The sequence below is a fragment of the Cydia pomonella genome, chromosome 8, assembly GCF_033807575.1.
Source record: "Cydia pomonella isolate Wapato2018A chromosome 8, ilCydPomo1, whole genome shotgun sequence".
Lineage (NCBI taxonomy): Eukaryota > Metazoa > Arthropoda > Insecta > Lepidoptera > Tortricidae > Cydia > Cydia pomonella.
The window spans coordinates 17,599,562-17,612,229 of record NC_084710.1 but is presented as its reverse complement, the minus strand read 5'-3'; the positions used below and the strand labels follow the sequence as shown (position 1 = coordinate 17,612,229).

Below are 12,668 nucleotides of genomic sequence, written 5' to 3'. Positions count from 1 at the left end.
AGACGAAAGCATATATTATGTTGAAGCGATCGACATCAAAATCAAAGTGATTTGATAAGATTTAGTTAGTGGAAATCATTTTCTCCCGAAATGGAATGTCATAGAAAAATTACCGTTATTTCGATAGGATTGCAAAGTTATTCTTCCCTATGAAGTAAATTTTAGAAAGTTTATTTTTCAATAATATTACCCATGAAGATTTTAATATTATACTTCTTCGATAAACATTAAAGTTAAAATTAAAACAGGATTTAAGTTTTATTAAATTGTTTCACATCAGTCACAAATAATAGTGAATTGAATTTACGGAAATAGATATTAAAAGAAAACATGTCCTGTGTTTTCATTCCTTTTTAATCAACAAAAACTCATTAATATGCGGCGCATCCATTGTGACGTACAGTCAGCATCAACAAGTTAAATAAATAAATAAATATTATAGGAGATTTTTACACAAATTGACTGAGCCCCACGGTAAATTTAAGAAGGCTTGGGACTTGCGCTCCGCTTCTATGGTTACAAGCAAATCTCGTTCTTATGGCAAGCGGAAAAGTGGGACGTTTTGTTGGCCGTGGTCACATTTTTTTGTTAAGGTATTAGAGAATGGTAGACACTTTTGACGTAATCGCATCCACTACTTTTGATGCTGATTGTACATAACTACTTCGCTGAATGAGTTAACATACTAACGACAAAGTAACAAATCGTTCTGATATTTTATATAAAGAGGAGCTACATAAATAATGGGTCGGATCAAAATTAATTTTGTTGTCTTGTTTCTGAACACTCTGTTACGCAAGTATTTCCGTCTTCTATCAAATAAATAAAGTCGAGGGCTATGGCTTGTATTTCTAGCTGTAGATTATAATAAATTGACATAAGAAAAATTCAAAATAAATAAATTTCATCTCATACAAAAAGCTACATCTGTCACATTATTTGGGGACAAAAAACAAGAGAACGAAAATAATTTTGATCCGATCGTAATCCCGAATTTGAAATATGTATTAAGATGGTCATACTGAACAAGGTTTCCCATATGACCGATATGAAATTCGTTAAAAATATATACCCCCGGACCCATTCCGTTTACTTCGGGCCCCAAAGTTGTCCATTAGATTTTTTCGCGATTTTGTGGTTTGTCCCATAGGGAAATTTGTATAGTAAGTATGACCATCTTAACACATTTTTGACATTCAGAACCACGACCCCAAAATGACCCAAGAAAAAAAAGGAAAAATGCTCAAAAATTAGTTGATTCCCGTAAAGTACGGCGTGGCGCATTGGCAGACGCGACAGTGTTAGCCCGACAGTCTGCCCGCCGAGACGGCCCGCGCGCTCTGACTTACGCGTGCGAAAACTTTTATCTACAACCCCTTGTATTCGATTGGTTTTATAACTATTTGGTACTGTAATATTTTACGAAGAAATAAATTAGTTTTGAGGAGAACGAAAGACGTGAGCTTTGAGTGAAAGTTTAAAGAGTTTCATCAAGTTTGGATAGTTTTTGGTGATTTTTAATTGATTGAATGTGGTGTTAATAGGTGGAAAAAAGTGTGAATATGTCACACGATTAACAGGTAAGTTTTTTTTTTGTATATAAAAACTAGTGCGGCATCATTAAGCTAATTTTTGAAGACATTGGAACAAGTTTATTTGAGGGGGCAATTTGTAATTTATTTATTTTAAGATTAGTTTTATTTTAATTTTTAATATTTTAGTTTTAACGCTGTTTTTTATAGATTTAGGTTAAGTTGTATTTTAGTTTTATTTGCATACTTATGTGTAGTCTTTATTACTACGTGTAAAATTCATAAGGGTAAGTTAAATAAAACTTTATTTTAGTCGAAAATATCATTTTTTATAAGCATTTCAGCTAAGTGCTTTGCAGAAACAAAAAATAAACAAGCGCTCACGGCATTCATTGTCAGCAAATGTTTTTCTTTTTCGTATTTTTCATTTCTCATGCTCTGAATGTGGGTCATTTTTGTTCTAAAAAGTGTGCAGAAAATAATACGTTTCTGATACTGTACTTTTTAAGTTCGTTTTTTTTCTTTTCATTACGATAAGCAATAATTTTTTTGGGTTAAAATGGATTCGCTGTACACTTGCCATTCTGATAATTAACTACCTATTCCAAAAATAACGACGTCTTATATTTTTGCTTAAATTGTTAATTTAAAGTACCCTCAAGAAATTCTACTGAAGTTTATACTTATTGTTAGTGTTTCTTTTTATATTATTATAGGACATTATTACGCAAATTGATTAAGTCCCATAGTTCAATAAGGTTTGTGTTGTGGGTTTGGGTGGGGTGGGTTACTTAGACAACGATATAGGTAAGTAATGTATTTATAAATACTTAAAAACATAGAAAACAGCCATGATTCAGGAACAAAAATATTCGTGCTTATTACACCAATAAATGCCCTTACCAGCATTCGAACCCGGGACCATCGGCTACATAGGCAGGGTCACTACCCACTAGGCCAGACAGGTCCTCACAACTGCACATGTATTTTACTTCGAAATGAAAAGTAGAAACTACCTCGACAGTAATGGGTGCCTTTCATCCCTTGGTTAACAATCTACTATTATTTTATGGTAACATGCAGCATAAATGTTTGGTATTCCTCATTTTATTGTTGTTAAACAATTACCGTAATAAGTGAGTTTTCCTTAGCTTTAACCTTTTGAACGCCAAGAGCCACTAAAGTGGTCGTGTGCTGTCGTGCCTACCACGCCAACGACCACTAAAGAGGTCATGGCAGACGCTGTCAAAGTAATTTTACTGTTGACAGATAAGGTTTAAATTCGTTTCTCAATAGTTGACATATTGGCGTGTATGCCACATTTTGATGCGATGGAGAAAGCGTTGAAAAGGTTAAACTATTTTTACTGTAAGGAACTCACGACATTTTAAATTTGAATTTTTCCTCACTTTTCCAATTTTTTAATTAAGTATCTTCTATTTTTAAGCATCCTATTTAAATCAGATAGGTGGGTATCTTATATTTAATTATTATTCTGTTGGGCACTATGATTATATAATACCTTAAAGTCCACCGTTTGTACTCCAGTTCTAATAATATAATTAATTACAAATAAATAATGTTAGCAACAAAACTTTCCGTTTTTCAAAGCATTGCTGCGCTTAATTCCAGCAATACTTTATTATTTTCGTGCCTTGGGACACATTAAGAGAAAGTTTTCTCAAATTTGATAAACTACGAAGCCGAATGGTGGTTCCGAACTGCGTTTTTGAAAAATTATATGAAATTTTAAGTAGACTAAGACGGATCACAAATAGTTTACGGACAGGAGTCTAATTTCTGGTTGTTACTGTTTACATCTGGTATTGAAATTGTGAGCATTTACCTATATTATTTTCAATTTTTAATAAAGTTACATATTAGTTTTCTAGTATAAACATGTCGAGCAATCATCGACTTCATATACGTGAGTAAAGGGGGTCACTTTAATATATTATATTTAATATGTCAGTGTCTCACGGATCTTGTTATTAAAGTTGTCACTTCTCTACATGTGGGCATAGAAAAGAATCGTAATAAATACTGGATATTGAAAAGTTAAGACACTTTTTTTTCTTAGTAAAATCAATAGTAACTTACTCGTAATCTAAAATAGGAATAGGTACTTAACCTGAAATTTGCCAGTATTCTAAGACACTTGAACTTATAATATTTTATGTCTATAAATCTTTAAATTGTTTCCTTGGTACCAATCAATGCTTGTGATTTCGAGTAAAATTTCTCAGAATTATAGAAGTACGTGAACTAACACACACTTCAATACAAGTGGTATTTAATTTAATTTACTCGCAAACTGAAGACGATCGCTTTTGTCATGCACATATGCTTTACGTTAAACCTATGTCAAAATTGGATTATATCTTTATATCTATTTCAAACTGTCAAAATTAGAGACAATTCACAATTCACTTAAGTATATTGTGACACTAATCCTCGAAGGTGTGAACTAAAATAGCAAATGCGACGAAAATGGAAGACAACAGAAAGCCCTGAGATTATGAATTCCGTGTCTTGAACGCGTCTCTTTTGTGTTCGTGTGTCGAGCACTAGTGTATAATGAGCAAGGTGGAATATGCTCTTGATTTGGCATTGTCTCCTGTTTTTTTACTTTTTTATGTAACATGTTACTTCACTTATATCATCATTAAGTTCGTTTTCTTTATCTTTTCAGTTTAGTTACAAAATTGGAGTCAAATAAAAGTTAAAACGTATAGGTAAAAATATTATAAAGCATCTATTTTTACACGACTATGTAGGTATTCTAAATAAGGGTTAAATTAGTAAAAGAAATACTAATTTTATTTTACTTAATAAAATATTTCAGCAAGCGACGTATGTATCACTATCTACTTTATTTTACCCTTTACAACTGGTAGTTAGTTAACATAAAATTTCTTCTTTAACAATCATTTTATAACACTAACACTACGTCTCGTTTAATTTTGAGGTTACTTATTATGAAAAGTATACACTGTGTGCGTTTTATGACAAATTAATGTAATGTCGATATCATTAAATTAACAAGTTAAATCACGTTATATATTTTAGTCTAAACGGCATTTCTAATTTAATATATTAAAAATGCAGGCACCTTTTTGATATCAAACTCTCACCTGAGCAAGGATGTCCGATATCTAGAATGTGATTCCCAGGTCTTCAAGTCAGACCAGATCGGATCAGATCTTACAGATCAGTTCTCAGAGGTCAGATTTTTTAATAAATAACCTTTTCTAGACATATTCAATTCCAAATGTGCACATACGAGTACGCTCCAGTACAGCTGCTTTATTTTATACCGAAAATTTCATGTTCAATTGTTCTATTTCAATTTGCACGGCGGGTCGAAATGAACTTCCATCCGTCCATTTAGAAACTATTGTAAAATTTCATTTTGTATAATATCAGTTTAAAGTTTGGCAATGACTTTTCCTTCGCTCCTCTTGGCCTTGAACAAAATTTTTGGTTAGGATTCCTACAGTTCCACTAGTAGCGTGGCGAGTCAAATAATTGAAATTCATGGCAGCCGTGCCGGACTGATAACGTAATTGTTATAATTAAATTAGGTATTTTATGTAGCAACTGTCTGAAGAGACTAGTTATTTTTATACTCGTGTATATTAATAGGTAGTATGAATGTAGTTACATTGCACAACTACTTTGCCTTTAACTTAGGTAGCTTGCTTGTATGCCATAGTAACTTTTGTACCCTATGTATTTGGTTGAGTATAAAAATTAAATACGTGTTATCCAAATGTCAGATATTAAGTATAAGTACAATAATCATAAAACTAAAGTGAAATTCCTGCTTCTTAAAAATCGGTTAAAAATTAATAAAAGAACTAGGTAATTAATAAAAAGACCCTTTATACTTACTTAAACCAGGACTTATTGCTACACAGATTGATATTGAATTTGAATTGAAAGCAAGTTCATTCGACGGTGGAATTGTATCAAGGAAAAATATTGTCTTTTTCGTTCAATCCCGGGTCGCTTCATAAAGAACAAAGGAAAGCTGTGTAATTGTGACACTTGATATCGACGGTCGTTGCTTGTCTGATTAGATTGATTATTCCTACTGTTTATCTTTTATTGCCTTTTTATTCCTTTATAGAATGAATATTAAAATTTTTGAAATTCCTTGAAACGCAGTGTAATTGATTCTTAGAAACCAAGAAAAAAAAATTGCGGTGGAAGGGTGTGAACATTAAGTATAACGGGTTAGCACGTTATCTTTCGCGGATTAGCAAAGTAATCTTTTTTATTTTAATTAGTACGGATTACCACAAAGTAACAGCTGACTGTATCCATTTTAACAAAAATAAAAATATGAAATAACATGAAGGCTGGAAGTAACAATAAAAATTAAATTAGAATACGACTAAATAACACGAAAATAAATGCCCCGGCATCATACCGAAAACGCTGGCAGCATGTTCTCCACCACATGTCAATGTTTTCTATGGAATAGCTTATTTTTTAAACCCCTTCACCCCTTAGCGTATGGTTGAACGTAGGAATTTCAGCCTGTATTTGTAGACAAATGAATGAAGTATGTAAATTGTTAGTATTGATAGTAAATTAGCCATCAAGTAAAATGATTAATAAATCCTGTACTCCTTTTTAATCAAGTTACTTTCATGGTAAAAAAATCTATTGTTATATTTGTTATATGAAATCATGTGGATCACATTAGAGCTGATGTATATCGTTCCAATTATAAGAATTATATAAATTAGAATTATAGATAATTATAATTTATGGTATTATAAGAACTTCCTTTCTGATGTCGGAATACTGTCACAAAGCAAAATTCATAGGTACGGACCGGCCACTTTTAGCCAATTGGTTTGAATTTATTATTATCTACCATTGTTAGTGATTTGTTTCTTGGTTGTTAGATCTTAATAAGAATCTGATAATTACAGGTTGATAATATAGGTACAGTCAGCATCAGTAGTAGCGAATAAAACAACGCGCCAAAAGTATCTGCCACCCTATATTAATTTTCCGAATATAGATAAATCTCTATAGTTTTCGTTCAAAGTTATTTACTACACTCTAATTCTTTTACATATAGACACATGTTTCTTTTTGTTAAGAGTCCCCGGCAAGATCGGCAGAATTGGGTACTTGACACATGTTGAATATTATAACAAAATTTAGTTAAATGGGTAGAAAATGAGCCATTCATTATAAAAAATAGGAATTTAAAAAATTATATTGAGATTATAAAAAAATACAAGGCTCCGAAATCTCAAAAAAAAAAAATTTTTTTTTTCTTTCAAAAATAGAAAAAGAAAATGGTACCATTCGATTCCTTATATTTTATTGAAAAATAAATTGTATGACAACTATACACATAAACGCAATATTTCAGGGTCAAAATGGTAATTTCCTTGATCTTCCATACATTTAGGACAGACTTATATTATTATGATGTGACGTCACATCACCTTATCATTTTGTTAGAGGCGTTTTAATCGTCGAGTGCGAGCGTCAGACTTTAACTCTCATTTCTGACCTTTGTGTTGCTTAAATGCCATGAGGCCTATATAAATACATTTGATCCTCAGGAAAATCAAGATCGTTTGACATTATTTACAAAAAACAGCCAAGTAGCCAATTGTATCTTCCCATATAAACTGAGTTTCGTTCTCATTTTAAAGCTACGTATTCTATTGTAATGAAAATTTGCATATTCAATGACATGAGGTATATCTAGGTCTGCAATTAGTTTACATTGCTCCACCTTAAAAAACAAACCAAATAGAGCAAAAACAAGTTTTCTCTGAAAATATCAAATCCGCTGTATTTTTTTACTATGGTATCTGAGGCTACATAAACTAATTACACCCTAAACATACCTTATCATATTGTAAGTACAAAGTTTTAGAGCAATCTAGCTAATCGTTTGAAAATGAGATCGTAACTACGTTTATTCGATAATGGCAGATTATTTTAACGAGTAATCTGATCCGCTACTTTTGATTCTGACTGTAAACGCAAACGCAACAAAAGCTTTTATAAACGTGGTAGAATTATTTAAATTACGCAATCGTTGAATAATCAATCAAAACCTTTTGGTATAATAGAAACTTTTCATTTACCGGGAGTAACAAACAGCGAAACAAAATCCTTTCTCGGAAGGAAACTTTTGTTCAAAATTGTAAAGTTTGTACTTTACAACTGTAAAGTAGAAGGGTTAATAAGCATCATTAATGGCCACTTTATTCTGAACTTTATACTTTAGACAGATATGTAAAGTTTTCATTTTGGCTACAGGTTTTTGGAATTTGCTGTGAAAGACGCTTATAAATTAGAGTAAATGTGACGTTCTTCTAGCGAGTGCAGTTACATTACTGTTGCGACATTATTGTTACAGCCTGGACACGAACGCTGTTGAATATACTAATAAATATTATAGGACATTATTACACAATTGGGTACGTAGGCAACGATATTTGTAATATATACATATTTATAAATACTTAAATAAACATAAAACAAATATCTCTGCTCATCGCACAAATAAATGCCCTAACCAGGATTTGAACCCGGGACCATCGGCTTCATAGACAGGGTCAGTGACAGATAGTGGCCAGACAGGTCGTCTGTTACTGTCAAAGTCCTTGATAAAATGAGTGACGGATTGAACGTTCTAATCAGGGCAGTAATGCTACGAACGTCACTTATTTTTCCAAGGAAATTGTCAGTAATAACGCCCACCTTAATTAACGTAGCAACAGTAATGCAGCTGCAGTTAACATCTGAACGTCACCTTATAACTGGGACAGTGGTGGGCGTATTTAATATAAATGTCTGGGCAAAACAGTGCATGAAATTGTCTAAAACAAGTCTATGGAAATCGAGTTCTATGGACGTCGCATGCCGTGCCCAAACACAGAATTTCAGTTAGTATCGATAATAACAATAGGTACAATACGTATCTTTACGAGTATATATCGTGGGGTGAGGATATGCCATACGCCACTTACATTGGTTTGCAGGAGAGCGAAAAGCAAAATAAATATTTTTGATGAAGTATTTAGGAAATGTTCACTTTATTTACATTTAGGCGCATATGTTTACTATTTAAAGTCCCATACAAATATCAAATGCATAAAATAAAAGCATTTTTATTAGTTCCATAACCGTTTTTACAAGCTTTTTTTTTATCTTGCCCTGTTAGTATGTATGGGAGAAATCTTGCAAGTTAAATTTGACCCACTTCCCGGTTTCCGATGAAGCTGAAAATTTGCATACATATATTATGTAAGTCGGGTGACAATACAATATTATGGTATCTGATGATGGAACAGGAGGTAGCCATAGGAACTCTGTGATAAAACAACGCAACCTAATTGTGTTTGGGGTTTTTAGAATTGTCTCGATGAGTATTAGTTGCCTGTGGAAAAAAAGTACAGTCAGCGATAAAAGCTTGTACCAAAAATGAAATTTTTGCCAAAAACTTATTGATGAGTAAATGTTTAACGTACACTGTATGATATGACACAAAGTTCTGGACATGTCACAACATTTATGATAATTTTTGGTTAAGAGAATGTAACTTATCCTAGTAAAATACGGATATGGCACAACATTTTTGAAAAAAATTTTTTTTAACTTAATTATATTCTATTTTTTGTTATAGTAGGAATCATTAAAAAACGTATTCTCAGCCGAGGATACGTTGAATATTATATTATTATATAATGGTAAAGATAGGTACTAATTTTAGATTATTAGTGCCTCATGGTCTCATACATCTTATACCTTTAAACGAGTAATTCTTGTCCTATATATTTCTGTGATCTCGGAAACAGCTCTAACGATTTCGCTGAAATTTGGTATATGGGGGTTTATGGGGGTATACAATCGATCTAGATTAGTCTTATGTTTTGGGAAAACGCGTGTTTTCGAGTTTTCATGCGTTTTCTTTCGACGCAGAATATGGTCGCTAATTTCGTGTTGCCGGCCACTGTCCGTCTGGTCCAGCGGGTTAAGACGCGAACGGATAGAAACGAGTGTTACGGGTTCAAATCTCGCCCGGTGATTAACATTTGTTTTTTTTTATATGTTCAAGTTTATATATAATTTTTTAATTTTTATTGTTTTAGACAAGTTTAATTTAGTAAAAAAATGTAGTTAAGATTATCACCTATACAATAAATAGATCATGATATTACAATAAATAGTTATAACCGAGCAAAGCTCGGTCGCTCAGGTACTGTTCAATTAATTGTACATACCTACCGTCAGGTGGAGGTATGTATAACGGAGTAAGTTAAGATAAATGAAGAGTATAGTTGAAGGAATCCTAAGTATTGTAGTTCAAGGTACAACACAAAAAATACAAATGGTGTCAAATTGAAAAAGAGAATGGGCAATTTGTCTCATCAGTGAATACGGTATATTTCTCTTATCCATGGTTACCTTTGTGTTCCAACTCAATCGTTTGACCCTCTAAAAATTATATAAAATGATATCGAAATCATATTGGTGCGTGACATCACTGATATTATATTCAGAGAGTACATTAAAAACACATTCAAAAACATTTCTGGAAATAATTTGTTATCCGGTCATGATGGCATTAGCATCTTATTTACAATCGAAAATAAGTTGGTATCCTTCTGGTTGAAAAGCATAGCCATTTATTTAAAGGTTTAAAGGTTAAGGTGAAACCTTCTTACAGGTGAATGTGAAATATATAAAAATCATAATTCATAATATAAAAGTCAGGTGACCTTTAATGTGACAAAAACGTTATAATCGCGGCAATAGCTGGCCTATTCAGCGCTAATAACGACACGTTGTCGTTTTGTCTCTACGGAGCATTTTCGCTACATACCGGGAAATCCATGTTATTGGCTCAGGGGTGAATGTGTTAACTAGTGTACGGACATGTGGTGGCATTTTGAACAGCACGGGCAATGGAGTCGCCTAGGTGCATTTTTAGATTAAATGATTTTTTTTAAACATATTTATCACACTTTTTAATTCTTATTCAATTGGTGCCAAAGTATTTAGACTATAAATATATATTTTTTAATACCTCAATATAACTAGAGGCAGTCGAAAAAGGAATTGAAAGTTTAAGTTATAGTCTAGACAAAAAACGAGGACCTGCCATTACCCAGAAATGGGACAATCATTAATTGGCTACATAAAAAAAAAGCAATAAAATCATGTACCTACATTAATACTTTATGTTTATCACCGGGAAACTCACATAACTGTTATGTCAAAAATAACTAAACATATTTTTTTTATACCACGACGGTGGCAAACAAGCATACGGCCCGCCTGATGGTAAGCAGTCACCGCAGCCTATGGACGCCTGCAACTCCAGAGGTGTTTGTTACATGCGCATTGCCGACCCTTTAAAAACCTGTACACTCCTTTTTTGAAGAACCCCATACTGTAGACCCTCGGGAAAACCTCGGAAGGGAGCTCATTCCACAGCCGGAGCGTCCGCGGGAGGAAACTCCTCTTGAACCGCACAGTACGCGACCATTTAGTTTCTAAGGTGTGAGGATGAACTCCCTGCCGACGGCTAGCGGTGCGGTGATAGAAAGTAGCCGTTGGCATCATGTCAAACAATTCCTCAGAACACAGCCCATTGTACAAGCGGTAGAACACACACAAGGAGGCAAAGTCACTCCTTACACTTAAAGGTTCAATACCGCTTGTGAGTTTGGGATCGTCAACGATTCGCACAGCGCGCGTTTGGACTGAGTCAAAGGGTCCAAGCTGGCATGCAGGTGCTCCTGCCCAAATGTGACAGCAATACTCCATATGGGGTCTGACTTGCGATTTATATAGCAGCAGTCTTTGCTCCGGAGTAAAGTATCGCCTCGCTTTATTGAGCACACCGAGTTTTTTGGATGCCAGCGCAGCCTTCCCTTCCAGGTGGCTACGGAATTGGACGTTACTGGAGATGTCGACACCGAGGATCCCAATACTCCCTGACATGGTAAGGGCTGTGTCTTGGAAATGCAGGGCCACAGTAAATGGGGTTTTCTTAGCGGTAAACGCGCAAACTTGTGTCTTTGTGGGGTTGAATCGGACTAGATTGTCCCGACCCCACACCGAAACTCTGGATAGAGTGCTCTCAATGTCCGACACAAGCTTTTCACGACTCTCCAGCACCACGGAACGAGGGATGTTGGCACGGCCCGTGTAATAGGCATCCCCAGTACTGTCTGCATGGCAATGAATGTCGTCGATAGACAACATGATAGATAGATAGATAGATAGATAGATAATCCGTTTATTTGTTTGCCACAATACACACAGGAAATACAATTAATAAAATGACAAAAAAAAAACAGATAATACAAAATTATATGAGAGAAATACACATTTATACAAAATAGTAGTAGAAAGAGAAAAATAAATAAATAACACATTTAAATAATACTGTTCCATACATATAGGAAATGTTGTGTGCGTCGCAGCAAAACAAAAGGGTTCTGGCTCAGTATTACGCTTCACCCTATGGGAGAGGCACTGATATTCTGCCAGGACCAGATCACGTCAACCAAGATACAGTGTAAAATATGCAATATTCAAAGTTAGTACTTACCTAAATACCTTGTTTATAAAACTAGTGACATAATTATCATTGAAAGTGAGTACTTGCAAAGTTATGATATTGAAGTGTCAGTGTGATTAGCATGCTTAAGTAATACGTAGTGTCAAGTGTAATTATAAGAAGAAAATCATTTTATATACATTATGAATTACTAAAACCAAATATAATAATAGTATTAGTGAAGACTAAATTCGGTAATCAGCAACCAGGTAACCATGAGGGACTCCCAAAGTTTGTTTCTCCAAAAGGTATTTTTTTTAATGAAATTTGAAAGATTGCTTGGTTTTCATATGACGAATAGGTGGAGGAATATTGTTCCAGCACCTGGTTGCGAGATACCGAAAACAGCCTGTGAAAGCAACGGTTTTGTGGGGATGCGCTTCCAAAAGACATCGTCTGGTAGATCGAGTACCGTGTCGTTTATGGAAAGAGGAAATACGTATTTTGGAGTACAAATATCCGGGCCTATTCAACACGCCAAATAGAAGATTCGCAAGATGTAGATGTCTACGAGAGGA

At 33.9% G+C, this 12,668-nt stretch overlaps 1 protein-coding gene across 1 annotated transcript in view; it reads left to right on the top strand.

The window, feature by feature from the left end:
* The first annotated feature begins 1,233 nt into the window (after nucleotides 1-1,233).
* LOC133520757 (tachykinin-like peptides receptor 99D) overlaps nucleotides 1,234-12,668 on the top strand; it is a 249,977-nt gene continuing 238,542 nt past the window's right edge. Inside the window, exon 1 of the mRNA XM_061855394.1 lies at nucleotides 1,234-1,580. The gene's annotated coding sequence lies outside the window, so the exon portion shown is untranslated. The remainder of the gene's footprint in view (nucleotides 1,581-12,668) is intronic.